This window comes from Haliotis asinina, chromosome 2 (genome assembly GCF_037392515.1).
Source record: "Haliotis asinina isolate JCU_RB_2024 chromosome 2, JCU_Hal_asi_v2, whole genome shotgun sequence".
Classification (NCBI taxonomy): Eukaryota; Metazoa; Mollusca; class Gastropoda; order Lepetellida; family Haliotidae; genus Haliotis; species Haliotis asinina.
Genome location: NC_090281.1, coordinates 20940326 through 20954527, shown reverse-complemented (window position 1 = coordinate 20954527; position 14202 = coordinate 20940326).

Sequence of the window (14202 nt, the reverse complement as noted above, 5' to 3'; positions counted from 1 at the left end):
TTCACATGAAATGTATTACCATATAAATATATACATTAAGGCAGTGACTATACACCATGTATGTACAACATAGCACTAGGGCGCCTGGTTTTTATCCTCTTCCTGGATAGTAGTGGGTGTTTCAGTCCACGGAGACCATGAAAACCGCTGAGCGTCGACCACCCGTTAATAGTTAATCCAGAATGCGTTAATCCATCAGCAAGGTCTCAACTAATCTGGTTTCAGTCCTTGTCGACACGACCTCCTCACGCAATTGGGGTGAATGTCAGCTGGGTTCCTGGGAAAGTGTAGGAAGGGAGATAACTCTGACTGTGGTCGTGTTCACTTAGAGGGGTGGAGGGACTAGAGTACGATGGGCTTTGCTGGGGATAGGATGCCGTTTGGGGATATGAAATATCGTTCAGATGCGGAAGTAGCAAAGGATTGTGGGTGTAATCTGAAGCACTGATCCTCTCACTGGGCGAAGGGTAGGAGGCTGTCATATGATGGTACATGGGTGACGTCATGAAGTAGCTGTTGTCACAACCGGATACGGCTGCTGGGTAGTTCATCCCATAATAATTCAAACTGAAACAAAAGTAACGACCTATGACCACTTGAAGCACAAATATCAGTCTCATAGTGAGATATATAACACGATTTGTATTGGGCAATGCATAGAAGCCATGTAGTCTCTGTCAATGACAAGAATCCGTACTGTTCGCAACTATCAAAAGTAATTAGCCTAACAACGACGGGCGGTATCTCCACTCACGTTTTCATCTAAGGAAACTGCATCCGTAATATAGGGAGTGAGAGTGATTACATACCGGCGTTAACAATATTCAGCATTTGCAATGACGGAGTGGTCACACCATGGCAGAAACCTAAATCCAAAGAAAAACACTGCTCATATTGAGAGTGTTTGGTTATTACAAAGGCTTACTTTGCTTTTGGTGCCTCGGGTATAGTGTTGCTGAGGACAGGTGGAGACAACACGTGACACTTGTCCGACTGATTGTTGACATCATGAGACGACTGCGACCCCTGGTGGTACAACTGTTGCCTCATCCAATTCACATGACTTCCCTTCGCTTGACGCTTGAACTTAGACCGGCGGTTTTGGAACCAGATCTGACAGGAAAATAAGAAAAATAAATAACAACTCCTGCATACAACAACATTTTGTATCCTTTTTACTAGTGTCCTATCTCGTGGAACGTCTGATGTCAACGTCAACAACGATCATGACGCGTAGGGTTAATGTCCAGCTGATACATCCCATTCACATCATCAATCGAGTAGCAAGCCATTTATTCCTATAGCTTTATGATTAGGTAATACTGAGGGCTTACCCAACCTTCTAAAGGACAATTATGTGTAAGCCAGGGCTACACCCTTGACAATCAATATACTATGGAAACAGCTAAATACCGGACTGGGCAAGCGAGTTTCTGGTCCTACATTTTTCACATATTAAAGCATAATATTCTTGTTGGATACAGCTGTGTTCCTGTTATCATACGGGATGTTTGCTATATGTTACACGTTTACTCACCGACAGGCGTTCCGTGTTGATACTGAGTGTGTTAGAGAGCTCCTCCAGGGTGCAGCTGTCTGGGTACTGACTAGACATGAAGACCTTCTCCAGCTGTTGAAGCTGTCAACAAAAGTCACAATAGCCATAAAGAGTCTGTAAGCTGACAAACGCATTTTGACGAACTAAATTCACTAGAAGCTACCGTACAATCCCTTCCCCTCTGAAAATCTACCGACCACATTATAGAGTGAGTGGATATGGTTTTACGCCGCTTTTGGCAATATTCCAGCAATATCACGACAGGAGATACCAGAAATGGCTCCACACATTGTGCTCGTTAGGGATTCGAACCCGGGTTGTCGGCGTGACGAGCGAACGCTTTAAACACTAGGCTACCTCACTGCCGTTATTGTGTAGATACTTCGTTGGAAAAAATTACATATAATCTGTGTTTCTGTAACTCACCTGGCCTGCAGTGTACTTGATCCTATTGCGGGGCTGTACACGCTTGTTGTCCGACTTGCTTGGTCTCGGTTCGGGGGTCTTTACCTTCATGATGTGTTTTTTAGGAAACTGTGAAAATATAAGAGAAGTTTTGTGACCAAATCTGCTTACTTCGTTTGAGCAAATTATTCGCATACATGTTTGTATTTGGTAACACTCTTCATTTAAGTTGAATACATATGAATGTATCCAGTTGTGTAAAGATCCGGTGAGCAAAAACAGTATACGAATTGGATTTGCCTAAGAAAATAACATAAAATCGTTATCAAAACTTTACTAGGCTGAAGACTAACGCACCTCTGATACCCATATCACTATCCTGTAACAAGTTCGGTTCATTTTATACAACCACACATGTATGCGGAACACTTTGCCAGCCACATTAGAAGAAAAAGACAGTGTAAGCTTCTGAGAAACAGTTTATTTGTTTTTGTTAACGTTATCAGTTCACATACCTTGTGTCAATACGCACGGTCCGCAGTCACCAACGTATGGTTCAGTAAAATGTAGCAATACTGTCGTCTAGAAATCGTCACTGGAAGGGTGAAGTGTTTTCTGGTCGAAGGTTTATGGACGAATGATATTGCACATCTTTGCATCGTCTTTATATACTGGAGTAAAAAAATTCGGTTTCTTCTGATGTTTTCCGTTATGCAAGCGCATGTTTTAGATCTCGGGAGTGTTTTCACATCAATCATGGACGCTTTGTTTTCTAATATGAGCAACTGGTATTTTCTGAGCAGCCATACTGGTGGACAGGGCTGGGAAATGTTTACACGGAAATCAGACATACACGTTATGTTTATTTACCTAAAAAGCAGCCATTGTTTACCTAAAGTAGCCAATCAAGGTAGCGCGTGGGACCGGTAGCTTGACTGAAATGACCGGCCTGGTCAAGTCAGCCACGCTGAAGCCTGTAAAAGCTGACCGCTACTTCTAAAGCGCCGACCCATCTCTAATATGCACGGTGTAATTGTTTTATAAGCAAACATTCAGCGAGGGAAGACGGTTGTCTACCTCAAACACGAAGCCTACTGTTTAGACAGAAGTGTGTAGTTTCACATTCGTTGGATTTTGTTATCTGAAACGGTTTATGAAGATATCAATATATTTTGTTGAATATATGTTAAAAAGAATATTGGGGTATTTTGCCTAGTGAGTTTCTGGTCAATTCAAACATGAGTGTTGATGTCGAAAGGCCACCGTCCTTGAGTCAGGATAGACTTCAATCAGTTTTTGTTGTCATATATAACGCTAGACGACTTTTATACATTCAGAATGGATAATATATAAAATTATAAAAAACACCATATTGTACAGGCCTTTTTATATTTTTATACAAAAATGTGTACATATACTACCCACGTTTACACTCACACACTCAAAGGTATAGTCTGGTTCATAATTATTGAGAATTTTTCTTCTTACTTTGAGCTATCCTAACACTGTTTGAGAGGCATTCTAGAAGTTGCTGAGATAAAGATGACAAGAATTTTTATGGATGATCAACTTCTTTATTGCAGGGTAGCGACGTTTCGGTATAGATTCTTATACACGCTTGAAAACGGTATAAGAATCTATACCGAAACGTCGCTACCCTGCAATAAAGAAGTTGATCATCCATAAAAATTCTTGTCATCTATCCTAACACCTCAACTGATTCACTGATACTTAAAACTAAGTAATGGTATAAGGGAGGTAACTCATCTTGGCCTACTGAGTATAGTACAATTAGAGTTACCTCCCCTGAATTTGTAGCAGACGTCATTTTCCTCAGCAATGTCAACAATGTCTGCTGAAGATAAAAGAAGGTTGATTTTTGAGTTGTGTAATCAAGGAATTGATGATGTAAATACATTGGCAGAGAGAACAGGAACTCCTCTTTCTACTGTGTATAGGATTAGGAAGAATTGTAAAGAGGGAAAGGATTTTGGGCACCAGAAAGGAGCAGGGAGACCCAGAAAATTGGACTTCTCAGATCGCGTCCGGCTGGGAATTTTAGCGTCTAAAAAGCAAAGGGCAAGCATCTCCAACATCAGGTATGAAATGATAGAAAGGGGATCAACAGTTGTATCAAAATCTACAGTTAGAAGAAATTTGATTGATCTTGGATGGGAGAAAAAGACTGGAATTCCTTCTCCTCTCATGAAACAAGAACATAAAGACAGGCGTGTTGAGTGGTGTTTGGCACATGAAATCTTTGACTGGGAAAATGTGATTTTTACTGATGAAAGCTCAATATGGGTATATCCCAATAATGTGAAAATATGGACAAAGTCTGCGTCAGCACCGTTGTATCGACGACCTAAATACAGCCCAAAGTTTCATGTATGGGGAGGGATATCCTTATTAGGAACGACCCCGCTGTGTGTGTTTGAGGGAAATCTGACAAGTCAACGCTACACTAACATATTAGATAATTTTCTCCTTCCAAGTGCACATGTGTTTTATGGAAATGACTGGATTTTGCAGCAAGATAATGTTCCTAAACACACCGCAAAAACATGCCAAGCAGTGGTTTCAGGAGAAAAATGTGACTGCATTACCATTTCCTGCATATAGTCCTGACTTAAATCCCATTGAGAACATTTGGGGGATGATGAAGGAATGTGTGAATCAAAAGGGGTTGACAAAAATTGAAGACATGAAGAGAGAAGTGGTCCGATACTGGGACAGCATAACTCACGAGACACTAACCTCTCTGATAGGAAGTATGCCTACCCGTCTTAGACTGTGCCGTGAAGCTCAAGGAGACTTGATAAAATATTAAATTGTTACCTACACAACATGAAAAGGTCAGTTCACTTTCACAATACATTAAATTTTATCTGATTTGTTCTCGTTTAATAATATGAAATGCTTTAGCTATTCTCAATAATTTTGAACCATACTGTATATCTACAGAACATAACGGGTCACACAAGTGCGTTGCACTGTTGCACGGGAACACATAAAAGTTCTGTTTCGCCTCATCAGTGCGTGATTGGGATACTTTGGATGAAATATTAAATGCGGTTACAAACGACTTAAAGCGCAATATTATTAACAATAACCATCCTTTATTCAAAAAAGATGCAAACATACACTGTATACTGAGATTTAGTTAAAATAACCGAAATTCTTCTACTTTTTCAGCCTTTTGTCAGTGAACTATTACAGCTAGAATCAATACTACAGATATTATTATCATGTATTCTAGTATATGATACAAACATTGAAACTGCCAGTTGAATGTGTTTTTGCATATTTTGCATACATAAAATACCCTTAAAGTTTTTTAGACACGTTCATGATTTAATGAGATCATTTTACATTCTCATACGTATACATGACCCATATGTCATGATTATACATTTGCTATACATTTATTTATACACATGTTTATACGTTTACAGATATTGTTAGACCCATATATACGTTTTTTGTGTATGTGCTTGTTCTCGTGTGCGCATGCGCGTGATATGTTCGACCCTTTATAATCCTGTGTGTCTTGTGATTTGCTGTATAAATATTCTTGTGTCGAGGTGGTTTTTAAATAGACATTACCTCTGCTGAACAGTCCAATTTCATTAAGATACTGTTTAAACAATACAATTAAGCCATTGTAAATTATAAACATTTTACAAGCCGTAAAATATAGATCCGAAAGGGGTACTGTAATGAATCTGTTGAATATGAACTTTGTAAATGATTACATTTAATTAATCTAGTTTCTTTAACATCGCTAGAACGCATCACTAACTTAATGCAACATGTTTTATTTGGGAATATACACATAGGTACGAACTGTCAGAAGATGACATAAAATCTGTTATGCAGACATAATTCAGCTCTGTGTGTGTGCTAAACTCGTTGTCCAGTTCATAAAATTCTGTCGTTGCTTTTTTCATTAAATAAACATGTTTAAACCACTCCAAAGATTCAGCGTTGATCTGCTCAGCTTCAAGAGGTACATAACTTAATGAGTTGTGTTATATACAGAATGAAAACTTTTGTTCAGGTTCTCTTATAATAGCCAGTGTGTTGCATCTGGAGTAGATCCACATATTGTTTAGTGAATATTTGGCGAGTGAACGAGATTTTTATAAAACAAACACTCAGACAAAATACTGTTATATTTATGTTTCAATATGTGGAGGCCATGCCCATCAAATTTCCAGAGGAGGTCTGCAAATAATCGAGTCTGGACCAGACAATCCAGTGATTAACAACATGAGCATCGATCTGCGCTATTTGGAACCGATGGCATGAGTCAACCAAGTCAGCGAGTCTGACCACCCGATCCCGTTAATCGCCTCAAGGGACAAGCATACTTGCCTTTGTGGCAAGCATGGGTTGCTGAAGACATATTCTACCCCGGATCTTCACGGATCAGAGATAAAGAGTGAGTGAATATGATTTGTTACACTATACTAATGATGTGAAGTTGTCTTCACGCACATTGATCACCGGCTCGTCATGCGGTACAGAGCTTGATAAAGACTTAACGTCTTTGAGAGGCATTTAGTTGGAGCAGGACGGAAGAATAATAGTATGTGAATGACGACTTCTTTATTGCAAGTGCGAGCGACGTTTCGGGGTTGGTTGAAACACCGTTATCAAGCATGTGGTGAAGAATAAGAACGAAAAAGCATATACTAGTATACAAGTTAGAGGAGATGATTGTACAGTACAACTGGGGATTAGGAAGCCAGACAGTAACAACACATTTTAACAAAAGCGTTAACAAGTGAAGCCTGCAGTATATACAAGAGGGTAATGAAGCCCGTAATATAAATTAACGGGGGATTATCGACGATGAGAATCATTGATGAGTTGGTGAGTCACGGTTGACTGATGACTGGAGCCTCTCGATTGCTTCTTGGATTTTCCTGAGTTTAAAGTCTTTGAGATAGGTTGCTAGGGTTTTGAAGCTATCCAACTGGATGCTGTGGCCGGGGTTGCCGTAGATGTGATCTGACAGGGCAGATTTGGAGTCAGGTTTAGATAATGGGGTCTGATGTTCTTTGATTCGGCTTTTGAGGGGTTTCGCTTTCTTAAGCCTATCCACAATCACATGGGTCATGGTAACTGCTCCCAGTGGTAGTCTGTATCTGGTTTGTGGTTTGCTAGTCTCTTTGAGGGTGTTGAGGATGTGGTTGTTCCTACTTAGAACCACATCTGTACTGGCCTGTTTTTCAAGAGTCTCTGGACTTTGTGTCTGGCAATTCCTTCGTAGGGGAGACGGACTGCAGTTTGTTGACGAGTGAATTCCTCTGTTCTGCTGTGGAAGTTCTGAATGGTTTGTTGTTCGGGGTAGTTGTCGTACTGCGTGAAGACCTGTTTCAAGTGGTGACGTACTGTGGTAAGCTGGTACTTGATGAGTAGATGGTGCCGGTTCGAGGTACCGGGGAGGAGACGATTCATTTCTTGGTTTGCGGATATGATGTCTCGTCAGATTGACAGACTATGTTCAGTATTATCATAGACAAACAGACAAACACATACACAGCTATTTGGTAGCGGTCTGAAAATAATGGTGTCTGGACAGGAGCACCCAGTGATCAGCAGCATGAGTATCGATCTTCGCAACTGGGATACTATGACATGTGTCAACCCAGTCAGCAAGTCTGGCCACCCGATCCCGTTAGTCGCCTCTTACCACAAGCATGGGTTGCTGAGGACCAGTTTTTACCCATGCCTTCATGGGATACATTTGACTGACAATCAAGCAAACAGTTGATTAAGCCCATGACTTTTCACTCAACATTTCCAACATGGTTTGAACATATTTTTATTCATCAAAGAATCTGGTTTGGTAAACAAGCAAAGGTTTGCTTTAGTGAATGCCACACCAGAACAAATATAACACAATGACAACACGCAAGAGCTAGACAAACGATGGAGTGAAACAGAATAAATGAAATGAATTAAAATCATAATTCCTTACTTACATAGAGAATTAAAATTAACAACACGTCTGCAGCTACCTTTTTAAAAGATAACTGTCATTTATTATTTGGTTTACCGAAACGTATAGTCTTGCGAAGTAAATGGTGGAGAGACTATAATACTCATATTTTCTGTGATACGGTGATACGGTGTTCGTATTACACAGTTTGGAGGCTGTAACCATTTACGTAAAAGTATGCATTATTCCTATTGGCAGACTGACAAAACTGACTACCATAATTCATGGCTACACGGCGGTGTTTGTGTGCCATATGTTAGAATGGATTTTGTGACCACATGAAGAACACATACCTTTATAGTTAACGGTGCTCACACTTCACACTCAGTGTTCTGTGTGGACGTAAATCTCCAGACGTATTATTTAGTTTCAACAAATAAAACAAACAAAAACAACAGCACCCCCACCCCCAACATATATTTAAATAAAAAAGTAGCAAAAACCAAACCAAAAGCAAATAAACAAAAAAAAGAACCCTAAACACACACCAAAAAAAAAACAACAAACAAAAAACCCACAAAAACAAAAATAAACAAAACAAACAAACAAACAAAAATAGCAACAAAAGAAAACAAACAAAAATAAAAACAAAACCCAAAATGAAGTTAGTTCAGTGTTGAAAGGTTTTGAATGTCATATATAGTTTTAAAGCTTGTTGCATATTTTGTAAAATTCAGCCTGTTCATTTAGTGTCAAGAATGCTTCTGGGACAATGTAAAAAACAGTTAATGGCAGCAAGATCCAATATGTGGCATTTACTCTTTCTAACACATCACACTTACTTTTTTTGGACACTATCAAGGACGTAGCTACAATTATAGGAAACAAGTCAAAACATCGATTGCAGAACAGTCTGTCCTATTGCGCAACGTAATGCGATAACAAGTCCAGGATGTTTAGAGTAATTCATTTAACTGAAAACATAAATATTAATCAGTGTGATTTAATAAGTCTACGATATATCTTAACCCCGACATAAAATATTGAAATACGGTGTTATTAGAGTTTATAATTGTAATTCATTTGCAAATACCATTTTCTTATATGAATTCAGTGTAGCCATAGTTTGTGGTGTCTGTTTTCACTTTCACTCTAGAATAAGTTAAGGAGACTCATGTTTCGATATGAACCCAGGGCTTCACGTTATTTTTGCTAAAATACCTGTTTTTGTCTAATTCGTGTCAATAATATCAACAAACACGTACGTTTTCAGATGGTTATAAAATTGATGTTCCTCTCCATGAATCAAATTGACAACAAAATTCACACATAATCACGACTGTTACAAACATTCACTTACGTGTCGATGAAAAAAACAAACAATCATCACTGAAAGAAACACACCTTTCATGATATGAAGAATAGCATGTTTAATGTGCAGTGTGAGTGCATTGGCAATGCCTTGTTCTAAAAGAATCATAACAGAAATGAAGATATATACAATCGCCCTTCAACGAAAACTTCTGCAAAATGAAACATTCAAGTTAATGGATGGCAACGTCGTACTCATTGCATAGAGCGATGTTTCCATGTAGGTTCTTACATCGTTATGTCATCCATCAAGTTGTGTGTTTCATTTTTGAGTCAATAACGTCTAGAATACCGATCAAACAAATAGAAAACTTATGCGTTACTTCATTCAGTGGTAATTCCTAGGGCTTTAAGGTGCAGCCTGTCAGGCTTACACGAAAAAAACCCGTTTTGCTACACGACAGACTTTAAGTTCGCAATACCACAAAACAGACTTTAAGTTCACAATACCACACGACAACCAAGAAGCGTTAACACGTACTTTGAAGAGTACCCCTGACACAGCCCTGACTTCATGGTGAAAAACAAAACCCTTAGACAAATGCGACATTCACACATGCACGCTCGTATGGTTATTGATGACAAACCGACATCAAAGGCATATTGACTAAATGTATTTTAAATTTAAAATTTGATAAGCAACCATTGTTGCAATGCCGTATTGCAAAAGGCATGTATTTTACCGTCAGCTGGAACATGCCGCGCGGGATGTTAATTTAAAAGATTTTTATACCCGTGAACAGCAGATGCTTAAGGCCGCATCGATATGGACAAATGGAATTTCATCATCGACAATACAAAACAATTTATGAAAAAAATATGAGTGCTCATGGGTAAACATATTACATATTACAGGTAGTGACTAGCTGCTACATGTAATTTTCTCATGCTAGATGTAATTATCGTCAATTTGTTTGGGTTTTTTTGTCAAAAATGTGTTTGCCAAACAAGCCTCTACCTCTTCGTAACAGGATGCAAAGATAGAGCTGAATTATCAGAAACAATAAGGATCCTTGGTGTATAAGCCAAATCCTCATGGGGTCAGTGAGGTAGCCTTGTGGTGAAAGCTTTCGCTCCTCACGCTGGTGACCCAGGTTCGATACCCCACACGAGTACAATGTGTGAAGCCCATTTCTGATGTCCTTCGCCGCGATATTGCTGGAATGTCGCTGGAAAGTGGCGTAAAATCATTTACACTCACGAATCCGAATGCAGTTGGTGTAACTAAAAGTAGATGACCAGTCTCAAAAACTAGAGTTGTAACCCCAAGTTACAAAAGTCGTTGGAATAAAATATATGACGACATTGACACAACTAGCTATAGATAACTAGGTATATGATTACGGGGAATAGCGTCAAACTGGAACACACCTGTCAGAAACTGCCGTATTCAGTAGCCTGATAGAACATTTACATTTTGTAAATATAGACTGCAAAAGTTCTAGTAACCCAAAGAAATCTCCGCTAAAATCTGTGTCCAATGTACGATTTTGTCTAAATCAGAAGTAAGTGTTTATAAGTCTTGGAAGTATATTGTTTCAAATATTTTAACTAGTGACAATTGAGTCAAGGGATTATGATTTGAGTTGAATGGAATTGATTAATATTTAAATAGAACTTACTCCTTTTCTGATCATGAGATGTAAAAATAATCCATTCATCATTAATATTGGTAAAAATATTACACAGACACTTTAATGTTTTCAGATTCCTATAACTCAGATCTATTGAATGAATATTGTTAATGATACAATGTGAAACAATTCAATTTGTCATAGTCAGTCGACATTAACGATTCTCCATCACTCGGCATGGCGTCCTCTGCACCCCAATGTTCTTCCGTAACGTACCCGCCAGCAACTCCATAGTCACATGCTGCCGAACACTACCAGTGATGTTGTGTGCTGTGATACAGATGAATGAATGACACAAGTGGTATTGCAACTGAAACGGTCACTCAGTGTGACAATGAAACAATACATTGATGTAAAGTAAGTATTTATGGCTTTGAAAAAAAACACAATTAAAACACACATATGGGTTGATTGTGTTTATGCGCTTAGGCGTCCTAGTTTCAGCAACAGCTTATTCTATTTTGGTTTGATCGTAATAATTGGCTGGATGCTGATGAAAACTACAGCTCGCACCAGGCTCAGCCGCACCTTCATCTTCTTCCTCAGTCTCATCCTTACTCCCCATGAGGATGCGCGCGAGGACATTATTTGTTTATGTTAGACATGGACCCCTAAAGACCTGTGAACAACGTATTTATCTTACCGAACACCTCAGTGTTAATTTTGCACAGGCAAACTGCAGCGCAAATCGGGTTGCGCAGCACAGAGAACATGACAAGTCTATATGTGATACTCTCGTCAATCGATGTGCATTCGCAAAACATCGGGGATTTCCGTACACCATACGTGACTCGATTATTCGATTATTTGTTCTTACAGACACTCATTCAAAAATATTTTTTTGTAAATGGCAATGAAAAAATGTTACGCGCACAAATAAAAGTGACGCGCCGATGCCCGAGAAACATTTCACTTTTGTATTTATCCTTACAATATTTAGTTTCATAATTAAGCCTTGAATAAGTCAAGATGGCACTTAAGGGGAATTCTTGTCCTGAAACAAACTAGACGTAAGGAATATGTGTAACAGCAACAATGACAATCAGAAACGGCAACGTAAACGTAATCGGCAACATAGCATAGCAAAACGAGGTAAAAAAACACTCTGCTGGAGCATATGTTAGAATATTGAGAAGTAAGGCCATAGTATCGGTCAGACACCTGAAGATCTGGGTTAGAATTGATCTTCAGTAACCCATACTTGTCGTAAGACCACCGCCATATAGCTGGAAGAGTGCGGCGTAAAACTAAACTCACTCACATTAGGGGAAGTTGATCCATAGTATGACCAGAAATTATTGAGAATTTTAAGAATATGTTTAATTGGATTTCTAGTATAAACAACCTTGGCCAGCTATCAAGTGAATCATTCAAGAGTGACAACTCCATTGATCCTTTGTGAAGAATTATCCCCCTTTGTTTCTTTGCCAGCAGACGACATTTTTAGTGATCCTCAGTGTGGATGAATTAGAGAAGATTTGGTTGATTTTAGAGTATTATAACAGGGACGTGAGATCAGCTAAAGTGATTTCAAGTACAACAGATATCCCTTTGTCTACAGTTTATCGTGTTTTGAAAAATATTGCAAATGGATGTGGCATTCAGCACCAGGGAGGTCCAAAATTAATGTCGGAGAAAGGAGGCGGCTTGATAATCTTGTTTCTAAAATCAAACGAAGGAGCGTAGAAAACGTAAGGCTGGATATGATTGACGGATAGACTCTGGCTGTCTGTAAGTAGACAATTAGAACTAAGCTGCATGCAGTGGGTTGGCTGAACAGTAGAGGAACAATCATGAAACCTGAACAAAAGGAGCGAAGGCGTAACTGATTACAATATGGAAATTTTGATTGGGACAATGTGATTTTCTCAGATGATAGTTCTGGACGAAACAAACTGTACTGCATGCCGGTGTTTAAGCTAAGATAATAATGCTAGGTGCTATTTTCAGGGTGTTCCATTAATGTGATATCCTGCAGTTATACAATGTTTTGCAATGCTATGCAATATGGATTATTAAAGTCTCACAATTTGTGCAGCAGAACTTAAAATACAGCATATTGAATTTTCAAGAGGTAAAAGTATCCAAAAGGATTAGGAGAGACTATATGTTACAAAATTAGTGTACTTTATACCTATGTAAAAAGACATAAAATGCCACCAAAAATATGAAAATAAATAAATAAACGAAACTGAATTAAAGATAAAACAGTTTAAAAAGTTATTTCCCACGCGTAAACATTATGAAGCACATGCTTGCTGAATTACAATGGTTATTCAAAACGGTAATAGCTACAGGAGTATTACAAGCAAGGATGATATCAGTCTGGAATGAACAAGACACACTATTCCTTTCAACAGAAAAATACCACCTGTGATAAGTATTAAATGTAGATCAAAAGTAGTTACCACGCATGTGTTGTTTGGGACCAATTGGCTTCACATTTTTTATTGTCACTGCCTTTGCCATCTGTACAACATTTTCTGGCCTTCATCTGGTTCCGGTGCACCAATTTACCGCATATGTCGCATATCGTGGCCATTGTATCAAGATTTGTATCGCATTATGACCTTCCGAATCGTTGCACCCAGATAATTACTGACATTTAGATCCGATAGATCCGTTTGGTGTTATCATCTGATATATCATGTTCACAAAAAATCAACTGGAAACAGATAACGTAATATTGCTGTAAAAGTGACGTAAAATCTCACTCACTCACTCACTCACACACTCACTCACCCATTCACTCACTCACTCAAACACCCACCCACCCACCCACCCACTCACTCACTCACTCACAATATACAACGTCATGCAAACTTGCCTGTGTCTTCATGCATCAGAACATACTCACATTTGTTTCCCAAGTCCACAAGCACGATGCATGTTTTCGAACGTATTTTCAGTCTTGACTGGCGTGAAATTTAGGATATTGTGCAATGGAGGGAGATTTCTTAAGTAATTTCCAGCTGTATCCACACTCTCATGTCAAGGAACATCGTCATGTTAGAAAATTGAGCTTTTAGAACAACTGTTGGAAGATATGCACATCTGAGCAAAATCCTCTAGCCTTGGAACATTACAAGTCTCCATATTGTTGATATCAGCTGGATTAACTGCAGCATTAGGTATCTTTTAATGTGGAGATATTTCCACTTGAAGATAGGTCAGCCCAGTATATATACTACTGGAATAAAGTAACTGCACTATTTGATGTTGCGTTCTTTCAATGCGAAAGAGAAGGGAAGACAATAATCAACCGTTCATCAGTTTTGAATATC